We start from the raw sequence: 11212 nt of genomic DNA on the forward strand, positions 1-11212 counted from the left end.
TTCTGATCAAGCCTTCAAATTTTATTGTAAGACGGGGGTACATATATACTAATGTTCAGGGGCAGAGTGGGCCATAGGATACTTGTAAGCAGGGGATTGGCTGCATAGCAGGGATGGCGCAGCGAGTTACATTCTGATTGGCATATGATAATGGGGAAGGAGGGGGAGAAGAGTATCTCTTGGCGCGCGCGGGCTTTCTTGTTGGCGCGCGCGGGCTCGCAGCTAATCTCCAGGAAGTGAAGCAGGAACCTCATGAACTGTGGCCATCTTGTTGTCTTTGTGTGGCTCCCAACATCTCCTCCCTTTCTATTTATTTCAGAAAGGTGGGCCTTAATCGAGTGAGGGAATAGAGGCCTGGCTCCTCCAGCAGGGTAACATTTCGCAAATGCTCTCGGTATCTTTTAGGGAGGAGAGGCAGAGCTGAAAGCCAAATTGATCTTAATATATCAAGGCTTTATGTACATATGGATACCAACCTCTATGCAAGCCAGGCATATTCTCAGGGAGGACCAGAGAGGTTCTAGGAAGAACCCTCCCTTGCGGTACTTTGTCTCGCACTCATCTCGATGCCCATACCCTCATAAATGGTAATGGGGTATGTCTGGTTCTGGCCGACCAGCATATGGGCCACATTAATTACGGTGCCAGAATCGATGGTACCATGGTTGAGGTGCCTGTAAAGTTGAGAACTGGAGACCGGGAGCGTTGGTTGGCTCGGTATTAGACTCTTCATCACAGGCTGTAAGTCTGTGATAATGAACAGCAACTGCTGGCTTGACGAGCTGGTCAACCTGCTCTCGAATAAAGGCTGTTAGTTTTCTTAAGGCCCAAGGGCCAAAAGACACTAAAAGGAGGAGTCCTGCTAAGGGTCCAAGGATGGTGGGGATCAGAGTTGTGAGCCATGGGGACTTAGTGAACCAGGACTCAAAGGGACTTTGGCTAGCTTCTCGCTCTCTCTTTCTCTGGTCTAGCCTTTCTCTAAGCTTTGACATTGAATCTCTTACTATTCCGGAGTGGTCTGCATAGAAACAGCATTCTTCTCTTAAAGCTGCACACAGACCTCCATCTTTTAGGAGCAGTAGATCTAGCCCCCGTCTATTCTGCAAGACGACTTCAGAAAGGGAAGTCAGAGATTCTTCAAGTTTGGTAATAGATTGTTCTATGGTTTTTAGATCGTCGTCAATGGCGATTCTCAGCCCTTCATAGTTTTGGTTCCCCTGGATGATGGCAGCTGTCCCTGTTCCCACTCCTGCTGCAATTCCTACTCCCACTAATGTGGCTAGGGTCAACGAGACTAGTTCTCTCTTGTACCTATTTTTAGGGTCGAACTCAGTGACAAATGAGGAATCATCATGATATATAAGCCTTGGTACTAGTTGAACCATAACACAGAAATCATGGGAGGAATTGAAAACAGAGGTGGAAACACACGGTGTTAGTCCAGTGTTACAAGCCCACCATCCTTGACGGGGAGGGACTAGATACCTGTTCTCGCCTGAGGAAACTATAGGTAGGGTGTGATTACACAGACTTTTATGGGTTGAGGGAATTGTTCCTAAACATGTAGCTTTTCCAGTTACCTCAGTCAGGGTTAACTTTTGCGAGCCCCAGCTACAGGCTTCGTGGCTGGTCGTATTATTAAAATTGCCTAACAATCCTAGTCCTTCATAGTAAGGAGGTGAAGAGGAAAAGCATAACCAACAGGATTCGGTAGAATTTGGGTTGGTGGTATTTAGAACTCGGAAAGCTCCTTCAAGGAGGTTGAGAAAGCGCCGTCCGGTGCTAGGAAGGAAGGTGGGTCGGTTAAGAGTGGAGGCGAAGGAAGGGGTGGCAGCGTCTGCAGGTGGGGCTAGGGTTGGCGCGGGCGGGGCTGGGAGACGCGGCTAGTCTCGCAAGACAGCGTTGGGTCCTACTGGGACAGCTGGAAGAGGCTCTGCTTTAAGCTTGATTGTAAACGAGACTCCATTATCATAGCCACTCTGGTAGAGTCTCAGTCCCCATGTGGCCCCCGTTGTCCAACTAGTACTCCGTTTCCCAGGATTGGTGAATTCGATACGCAACGGGTGACACCATGTATTGCACGTGCCATCGTTGCCCCGATTTGAGTGGGTGTAATTAGCAGTGACTTTAATAAGGTCCCATGAGGAGGAGGGCCGCCAGTAGGTGTCACCTGAGGTCTCACAACTCCAGCTTGCACAGTAAAAATCTGATAATCCTTGACACTTCCAATTAAGGGCCTGGCTACGATGGTAACCAGGGCAGACATAGAAAGTGAGGGTTTTCAACTCTCTCCTCTTGCTGGGTTCTCCGCATCCTCCCCAAGGGGGCGATCCTAGGCTCCCAGGGGAGGAGGGGGGTTTTTGGAAGTCTGTGTGTCCTTCTAAACCCCAATTGGCTGCACCTATTGCTAATGTACACAGGTCGGGGTACAGGTCTGGCCACCAGGAATAGGGGTGTGCTATTTTTGACACACTCCAAACTACGTTCCCTGTCCCACTGATCACCTCCCAGGTCAAGTTGTGAGACTGCTGTGGGCTGGAACATCTGCCTGGGGGAAGGGAGCACAGTACCAGTACAATGGCACACAGTTCGAAGGCGATCATCTTAGGGGCGTTCTGCTGATCTTAAGCCGGAGAGGGTTCTTGGTGGATCGGGCTCTCCACGCGGGATGATCGTCAGTTGTTTCGGTTGGGACAACAGGTTTCACATGAGATGCGTGGATCTACTTCCTGCCTTCTGAAATTAAACAGAAAGGGAAGGCTTCTCAGGGGTTAACATGCCCTGGACTAGAGTTATTGTTTTTGCTTTTATTTGTGTCTAGAAGTTTAATGAGCCTATCTGGGAGCCATCGGGCATTTTGTGCCTTAGCATCATATATACAAGCATGTCCTTTCCCCCATATGAGCACAGGGTCAGGCCCGTGCCATGTGTTGGTCATCGGATCTCTCCACATAGCCTGTGCATAATTATCTGCCGTGGAGGGATGCCAAAGGCGATCAGCAGCGGTTTTACCCGCGGAGTCATAAGTAAGGAAATTAAGAACAAACAATGCATGATTTAGGAGTGTCTTTGCATTACCTGTTTTCGGATAGAGTACTTCTCCCCCCGACTGAAGTTTGAATAACATGTTTTTAAGGGTTAAGTGGGCTCTTTCAACAATGCCTTGGCCTTGGGGATTATAGGGGATTCCTGTTATGTGCTTAATACTTAACTGCGCACAGAACTGTTTAAAGCTAGAGCTGGTGTATCCAGGCCCATTGTCAGTTTTTAAGATTTTAGGTGGTGGTAGATATGCCAGGCATGAGAGAACATGGGTAATAACATTTTTAGTTGCCTCTCCCGTTTGCAAGGATGCACATAGGAAACCACTACATGTGTCAATAGACACATGGATATATTTTAATTTACCAAAGGGAGGGTAATGAGTGACATCCATTTGCCATATCTCTCCTGGAACTAACCCCCGGGGGTTGATTCCGTTATGAGGCTCTGGGAGGAGAGTTAGACATCCTTGACATTGCCGAACTATTTGGCGGGCCTGTTCTCGGGTGATTGAAAATTTGAGTCTAAGAGTATGAGCATTGAGATGATGTAGTTCATGAGCCCGTTGGGCTGCAGCCAAGGGTGAGTCTGACGTGACAGAGGCTACTAATTGAGTCGCCAGATCAACTCTGTCATTGCCTTTGGCAAGCGGCCCTGGAAGGCCAGTGTGAGCGCGTATGTGCCCGATGAAAAAAGGGGCATCGCGGTTTAGAATTAATTTTTGCAATTTTGCGAATAGGGGGGAAGCATTTGTAGAAGGACGTATATAAGGCACTGTCTCTAATAGGGGAACAGAGGTTGCTACATAGGCACTGTCAGTGTAAAGGTTAAAGGGGGCATCTATTAAAAGCTCAAAAACTTTGATTATTGCAGTTAGTTCAACAAGTTGTGCAGAAGAGAGGTCTGTCTGTATTCGAGTAACTTGCCCATTAATACTGAAAGCGGCTATACCGGAGGAGGACCCATCAGAGAACACTATCACGGCCCCAGCAATTGGCGTGGTTTTAGTCCTTTTGGGAAAGACAACCGGGGTCTTTTGAAGGAACTGGACTAATCTGTCTGCAGGGTAATGATTATCTATTGTCCCATGGAAGGAGGTGCAGCTAATTGCCCAATCATCATCATGTTGAATAAGCCATTGTAATTGAGATGTATTGTATGGGAGGGTTATAACTTCAGGGTCTCTCCCAAACAGCTTGAGAGCTGCCTCTCGGCCTAAACGTAAAAGGGCAGCAACTAATTGAGGATAGGTAGCTAAGACTCTAGGGGGGGAGGCTGGCAAATGAACCCAAAATAGTGGATGGTTTTGCCAAAGGACTCCTGTAGGGGAGAAGGGGGTAGGGAAAATGAGCAGCCACAAACTTAGATGTGGAGAGAAGTAGCTAATGGTCTGTTCAGAAATAGCCTGCTCTACAATGGTTAATGCCCTTTGTGCTTCTGATGAAAGCGAGCGGGGGGAGGAAGGATCAGGGTCTCCACGTAGGACATCAAACAAGGGCTTTAACTCTCCGGTGGTCAGCTTTAAATAAGGCCTGAGCCAGTTGATGTCTCCTAGCAGACGCTGAAAATCATTAAGAGTGTTTAAGGAGCTTCTCTTTAACTGAATTTTTTGAGTGAGGATTTTATTAGAAAATAATTCAAAGCCTAAAAATAGTTGGGGGGGGTGGACCTGGACTTTTTCTGGGGAAATTTGTAGTCCTCGATCTCGGAGGGCAGTGACTAGCTGTTGACTGGCCGCATAGAGCTGTTGCTGGTCAGGACCGGCAAGAAGAATATCATCCATATAATGGATAATATACAAAGTGGGGAAGAGCAACCTAAAGGGGTCTATAGTCTGGGCTACAAACTTTTGGCAAAGAGTAGGACTGTTGGCCATTCCTTGTGGGAGAACTCTCCACTGAAACCGGGGAGAAGGCCCTACACAATTGGTAATGGGTATACTAAAGGCAAAACGTTTGCAATCATCAGGATGCAAAGGTATGGAGAAAAAACAATCTTTTAGATCAATTACTAATTTGACATACCCTTTAGGGATGGCTATTGGAGAGGGAATTCCCGGTTGTAATGCGCCCATAGAGACCATAGTCTTATTAACCGCCCTGAGGTCTTGTAGGAGCCTCCACTTGCCTGATTTCTTTTGGATTACAAAGATTGGGGTGTTCCAAGGGGATGTAGAAGGTTCAATATGTCCAGCAGCCAGCTGTTCCTGCACTAACTCTATGGCTGCATTTAATTTTATAGTGGTAAGGGGCCATTGATCGATCCAGACAGGAACATCACTTTTCCAAGTAATCTTGTCTGCCTGGAGTGCAGGAGGAGCAACGGCCCTTACGAAAAATGTTTTTCAAACCCTAAACCTGAGCGGTCTATCTTAGGCGTGGCCAGTATCGGGTTGGGATCTCCCTGTTTTAGTTTGCCCAACCCCTGACCAGGGAGGTAACCCTGTGAAAGCATCTGCTGTGTTACAACTTCATTAGGGCTACACATGATGACCTTCATTTGAGAAAGGATATCTCTTCCCCAAAGATTTACCGGCAACCCAGGAACTACGAAGGGTTGAATGAATCCGGTATTTCCTTCTTCATCTTCCCAGTTTAATAACTGTGAGCTCTGTAAGGTATTTCTTGACTGCCCAATTCCTTGTAGATGGGTCAAGGAAGCGTGTAAGGGCCAGCTGGAGGGCCATGAAGCCTGAGATATGACCGTAGAGTCGGCCCCCGAATCTAAAATTCCTTCAAATACTTTTCCTTGGATTTTAAGTTTAAGAGTGGGGCGTTCTTTAGTAATAGCTTGGATCCAATATAAGTCTGAAGAACCTGGGGTAGAGGAGCCTCGCTGCTTATGAATAGCAGGGTGAGATGTACTTAAAGGGAGGGGGAGCGCCTGCGCAAGGCGCTGACCTTTCATAATGCTGACAGGGCACTGGGGGGCACTAGCAAGAATTTTTATTTCTCCAGTATAGTCATTGTCAACTAAGGAAGGGTGGACAATAAGGCCGTTTATTGTGGTGGAAGCTCGCCCTAAAATTAGAAAATAAGTATCTTTGGGAGGTGGGCCATAAATTCCTGTGGAAATAATTGTAATTCCCTCCTCAGGCGTTAATATTGTTGAGGAGGAGGCACAGAGGTCAAGTCCTGCACTCCCGGGTGTGGCCCGATAGAGGGCGGGAGTGCTACAGCTAGGCTGTTCCCCGAGGCCGGCTGAAATGGAATTGGCTGGGGGGCCCGGGGCTGGCCCCTCAGCCCGTTTCCCTGAAAAGGGGGGGTGAAAGGATTTGTGGTACTGTAAAAAGGATTTGTTGGATTGTTACGGCACTCTTTGGCCCAGTGCCGCCCCTTATGGCAGCGAGGGCAAATACCGGGGACTGACCCAACTCTAGGAGGAGGAGCTGTGGTAGGGCATTGGCGAGCGAAATGGCCTGGCTGTCCACATTTAAAGCAGTTACGCATAGGCGGTGCGCCCCTGGGGAAGGAAGGAGGATAAGAAACCGGGGGAGTTTGAACAGCGGCACCTACAGCTAAAAGGGCTTGGACTTTGGATGTAAAAGGATCGACATCTCTACACATTCTCAGCATTTCATCAAGAGTTTTGTCTCGAGTCTTACCGCGGAGGACGGCTCGACATGCCGAATTGGCGTTTTCATAGGCTAGCTGTTTTACAATCTTATCATTGGCAGCCGCGGAACCAAGGGTCCTTTCGGCGGCCTCTAACAGTCTGCTAACAAATTCGCTATAGTCTTCTTGCGAGCTTTGAGTGATCTTAGTTAGAGGAGTGTTAGCAGTCCCGGAAGCAGGAAGTGATATCCAAGCGCCCAAAGCGGCATCTTTCACTTGAGATAAAAGACCAAGGGGAAGGCGCTGCTGCCTGGTTTCAGAGATATATCTGCCCTGTCCCGTAAGCTTATCAAAAGTCCAGGACGCTGTTGGGGAATGAGGGTCTTTTACATTGGCAGCAGCGATGGTCTGACAACGGTCAGCAAAATCTGCCTTCCAAGTTAAAAACTGACCACGGGTAAGCACAGCCTGGACTATACGCAGCCATTCACCTGGGAGTAAATGTCCTCCTCGAGACAGCGAATCAAGAACAGAAAGGGTAAAAGGGGCATTGGGGCCATAAGCTTTAACGGCCGCGTTCAGCTCTTTTAAGCTTTTGAAATGGATTTTGTGAAATTCTCTAGGGCCATCAGCAGGCTCGGCCGGCTCTGGCTCAGCCTGCTCTTCTCCCTCACTTTCTATTTCCTGAGCAGCAGGGGCGTCTTCGCCATCGCTTTCAAGATCGCCCTCCTCCGGGCTATGTGTTGTGGAGGTGGGGCCAGAGCGGGCGGAGGCTCGGGTAAGAACAGGAAAGAGCAGTTTTTTAGGTTGTTTTTTAGGTTTTGTGGCTGTAAGCGGTTTTTTAGAGAGGCCCCTTTGCGAATATAATGCGGGACGAACTGGTTGGGAGACAACTAATTTTTGGAGATGGCAAGTTATTCTTTGTTCTACTATCTGTGCTATTAGGTCTTCAGTGCTGGTAGGGGGGCCAACAGGACCGGGAGCCGGAGGGGGTAGCGGAGGGGCCGACGGGGGCAAAAAGGCCGGGGCGCAAACATTGGGAGGCCGAATAGGGGGAGTGTAAGAGGCTCCTTTCAAAACTGGGGGTGTGTAAGAAGGGAGGTTAAGCGACGGGGCGGCAAGGGGCCAATCTGGGTTGTTATACTTGGCCGCTTCGTCTTCTAGTTCAGCCGCGTCTCCCGGATCTAAAGGCTCGCCATTTTGGCTCTTAGTCACGACTGGAAAAACTTTTTGTGTATCGACAAAGTCCGAATCTCGAGGGAGAGGCGGATAAGTGCAACATTTGGGAGGGGTATCATGGAGGGCACCGAGCAAAGATGGTGTCGGGCTAGGGGAGGGGGATTTAGCCGATTTTGGAGCAGGGGGATCACTCGAAAGAGACAATTTTGAGGCCGCCCGAGATAGGGGGCGGAGGCAATATTCTGCTACTGACAAGAGTTGACGTTTATCAGGGTCAGTATTTTCAACAATATCTCTGATAAGACCCCAATAGGAAAATACTGAAACAGGAACAGAGTCAGGGCCGTTTTTGATAAGATAATCATTTAAATCTCTACCTACTTTCTGCCATTTTTTAGGATGAATTTCGGGGCCATTAATGATAAACCACGGACAGACTTCATCAACAAAAATAAAAAACTTTACCAAGTCTTTCTTTTTAACTCGAACTCCTCTCTCCCTAAGTGAACTTTTTAGGTCTCTTATGAAGACCGCTTCTTTACTTAATTTAGTTCCCATTTTCTTGTAAGGCGGCCGGTACTCACCAGGGACGACGACCTCCGTGAGCGGCGAAAGGCGTCTCCTATTGTTTCATCAAGAAGGGGTCTGCGCAGACGATATCTCACTCGGGGGTCCGCCTGTGAAGGATCTGCACCTCTGGCCCCACGTTGGGCGCCACTTGTCCCGTCCAGCGGGACCTAGTTATTTGTGGGGACGAGGGGGATCCGACCTGAAAGAAAATGGGGGCGAGAGAAGAGCGAAGGCAAGACAATGTTCTGATCAAGCCTTCAAATTTTATTGTAAGACGGGGGTACATATATACTAATGTTCAGGGGCAGAGTGGGCCATAGGATACTTGTAAGCAGGGGATTGGCTGCATAGCAGGGATGGCGCAGCGAGTTACATTCTGATTGGCATATGATAATGGGGAAGGAGGGGGAGAAGAGTATCTCTTGGCGCGCGCGGGCTTTCTTGTTGGCGCGCGCGGGCTCGCAGCTAATCTCCAGGAAGTGAAGCAGGAACCTCATGAACTGTGGCCATCTTGTTGTCTTTGTGTGGCTCCCAACAACACAGGGTCACCGTGAGGGGCGGCTCCTGGGGCAGTGACCTTGGAGTCACCAACAAGGGAAGGATGGCGGAGATGGTGGCGGAATCTCTCATAGGTGACTGCTGGTCACCTCTCCCGGCCGGCTCCTTATCATCAAGCATTCCTCTCCTCTCCCACTCCGGGTGCCAGGCAAACCGGTTCCCTCCGGCCCTCGGCTCCCCGGGAGGGCGGCGCTGGAGGGGCCCCGCTGGACTTCAGCCACGTCAGCAGGAGGTGAGGGCCACTGCCAGGCCTCCGCCGGCTGTTTGGCTCTGGTTTTGTCAGCGGTGCCCAGTTCTGCTACCTTTGCTCCCTCGTCAATGAGTACCAGAGTGGCTTGAGGTTAGGACAGGGCACCAGAGGGCTGTGGCTGGGTGGGGGCTGCTGAGGAAGGCTTACAGCCCTTGGCGGTCTGACCTGGAGAGGGGAAAGGAACGCAGGAGAGAAATGAGAGGCTTCTTGTCCTTCGTCTGATGTGGGAGGAGTCCCGGGAGGGGACCCCAGGCCACCTAACGTGGTCCCGAATGGGGGTCCGAAGGCACAATAGCGCCTCTGCCCAGGCTCCAGGGACTTGTGGCTGGGGGAGTGGGGGGCAGGGGAGGTTGGTGCAGAGAGTGAGAGCTGGGCACACCTGTCAGGGAGCCCCGATCTGAGGGGAGACACAGCCCTGCCCTCGGGGAGCCCCGTCTGGGAGAGGTACCCTTGTAGGGCCCTGCAGAGGCTGCCGCCTAGTACTACAGGTACTTCTGTAGCTTTGCTTTAAATTCCTGCAAACAGAAATGGGGAATCCCAGGAAATGAAATACTTTCAACCACCCCCTTTTACTGCCCTTTGCTGGGTGACTCAGCAGTAGGAAAATCACAGCTCCTGAGTGGAGAGGGAAGGGAAACCGAAAGGGCGAGTGGTGATAGAGGCAGCTGTTGACACAGCCTGGGCCACGGCCCGGCCGTCTGTCCACAGGAATGACTGCTCTCAGCTGGTCCCCCAGAAGCCCAGTGCAGGGACAGGGCCCTGCCAAGGGGCCAGCGGGCAGAAGTGAAAGTCAGGGCAGTCTGAGGGGGCATTTGCTGCCCAGGGCTTCTGACTCGTGCCCTTCCAGGCACACACCTGTCCCCTCAGCTGGAAGCCCTCTCTTTCCCTCCAGGGCACATCCTGCCATCCTTCAGCCCTACCTGGCCCCTCAGAGCAGCCGTCATACCCTCTGCATGAGGCCCTCAGGCACAGTCACCTGACTGATTTGGGGTATATGGGGCTGTGGCTTTTCTTCCCATATCCAGACCCCCAAGCCTCAAGAGCAGGTGTTTTAACTGCAGCAGAATGGGTCCCGTCCTTAGGAAAACACAGATGAATGAATGAATGAAACTAGAACCCAAACTCTGTTTTCTTGGCAGAAGCCAGAGGTCAGGGGCTGTCCAGCCTCACTACCTTTTCCTGGGAGGGTAGGAGGGAGACACCTCCCTGAGCTGAAAGAGGCCCTAGAAATTTCCTAAAACTGAGGCCCAGCAAGGGGAAGGGGCCTGCTCACAGTGACATGGCTTGCCAAGCGCAGAGCCAGGACTTGAACCAGGGTCCACTGTCGCCTTTCCTCAGCTGGACCTTCCACCCTTGTACTTGGATCCTGGGCTCCAGACCAGGCTGACACCCACAGGGAGACACACCGCTCTGTTCTCACAAAATAGCAGGGTAGGGTGGCATGGCCACGGCAGTGGCGGGCCAGCTCCACCCAGGGTAGGCACATTTCATCCCCAAGAAAGCTTGGCCAGGGCCTGCAGCTTCTGCAGCCAGGGAAAGCTGTGCTTAGCAAACACTGAACCACCTGGATCCCTAGCCCAAATTGTATGCAAGCACCCAGAACATTCCAGCCCCAGCTGGCAGGGTAGACAGGGCAGCCTGGGTACCCTTCACCTGCCAGGGAAGTCCTGGGCACACGCTAGGCTGGGGGTCCTGGCGTAGGCTGCTCTGGAGGGGTCCTGCCCAGTTTCTCCTATGCCTCCTAAAGGAAATGATCATAAAAATTACTATCTAACTTATTCTACCTGTCACTTCAAAACTATTTCCTCCCTCAAGCCTCTTAGCAACCCAGTGAGGTCATTACCCCCACTTTACCAGATGAGGACCTTGGGGCCCCAAGAAGCAGTGACTTGCCGCGGTGGCACAGCTGGTGAGCGGCAGAGCCGGGACTTCCCAGCTCCAAATTCTTGCTCTTCGCCACCACACTGCCAGTGACCCAGCTGCTGCCACACCCCTCCCAGCCTCTCAAACTCCTCTGGAGAAGAAGGGCACCCAGACCCTGCGGGCAGGAAACATAGCT

The 11212-nt window shown here is 50.8% G+C and overlaps 1 long non-coding RNA gene across 1 annotated transcript; it reads right to left on the reverse strand.

Annotated features, from left to right (window-relative positions):
- LOC130681316 (uncharacterized) lies at window positions 1–8877 on the reverse strand. The gene is made up of 2 exons (XR_008994365.1): window positions 8360–8877; window positions 1–2736 (listed from the first exon to the last, which is right to left on the reverse strand). It is a non-coding gene; the product is annotated as an uncharacterized LOC130681316 (long non-coding RNA).
- Window positions 8878–11212: the final 2335 nt, after the last annotated feature.

The sequence above is a fragment of the Manis pentadactyla genome, chromosome 16, assembly GCF_030020395.1.
Source record: "Manis pentadactyla isolate mManPen7 chromosome 16, mManPen7.hap1, whole genome shotgun sequence".
In the NCBI taxonomy this organism is placed as follows: Eukaryota; Metazoa; Chordata; class Mammalia; order Pholidota; family Manidae; genus Manis; species Manis pentadactyla.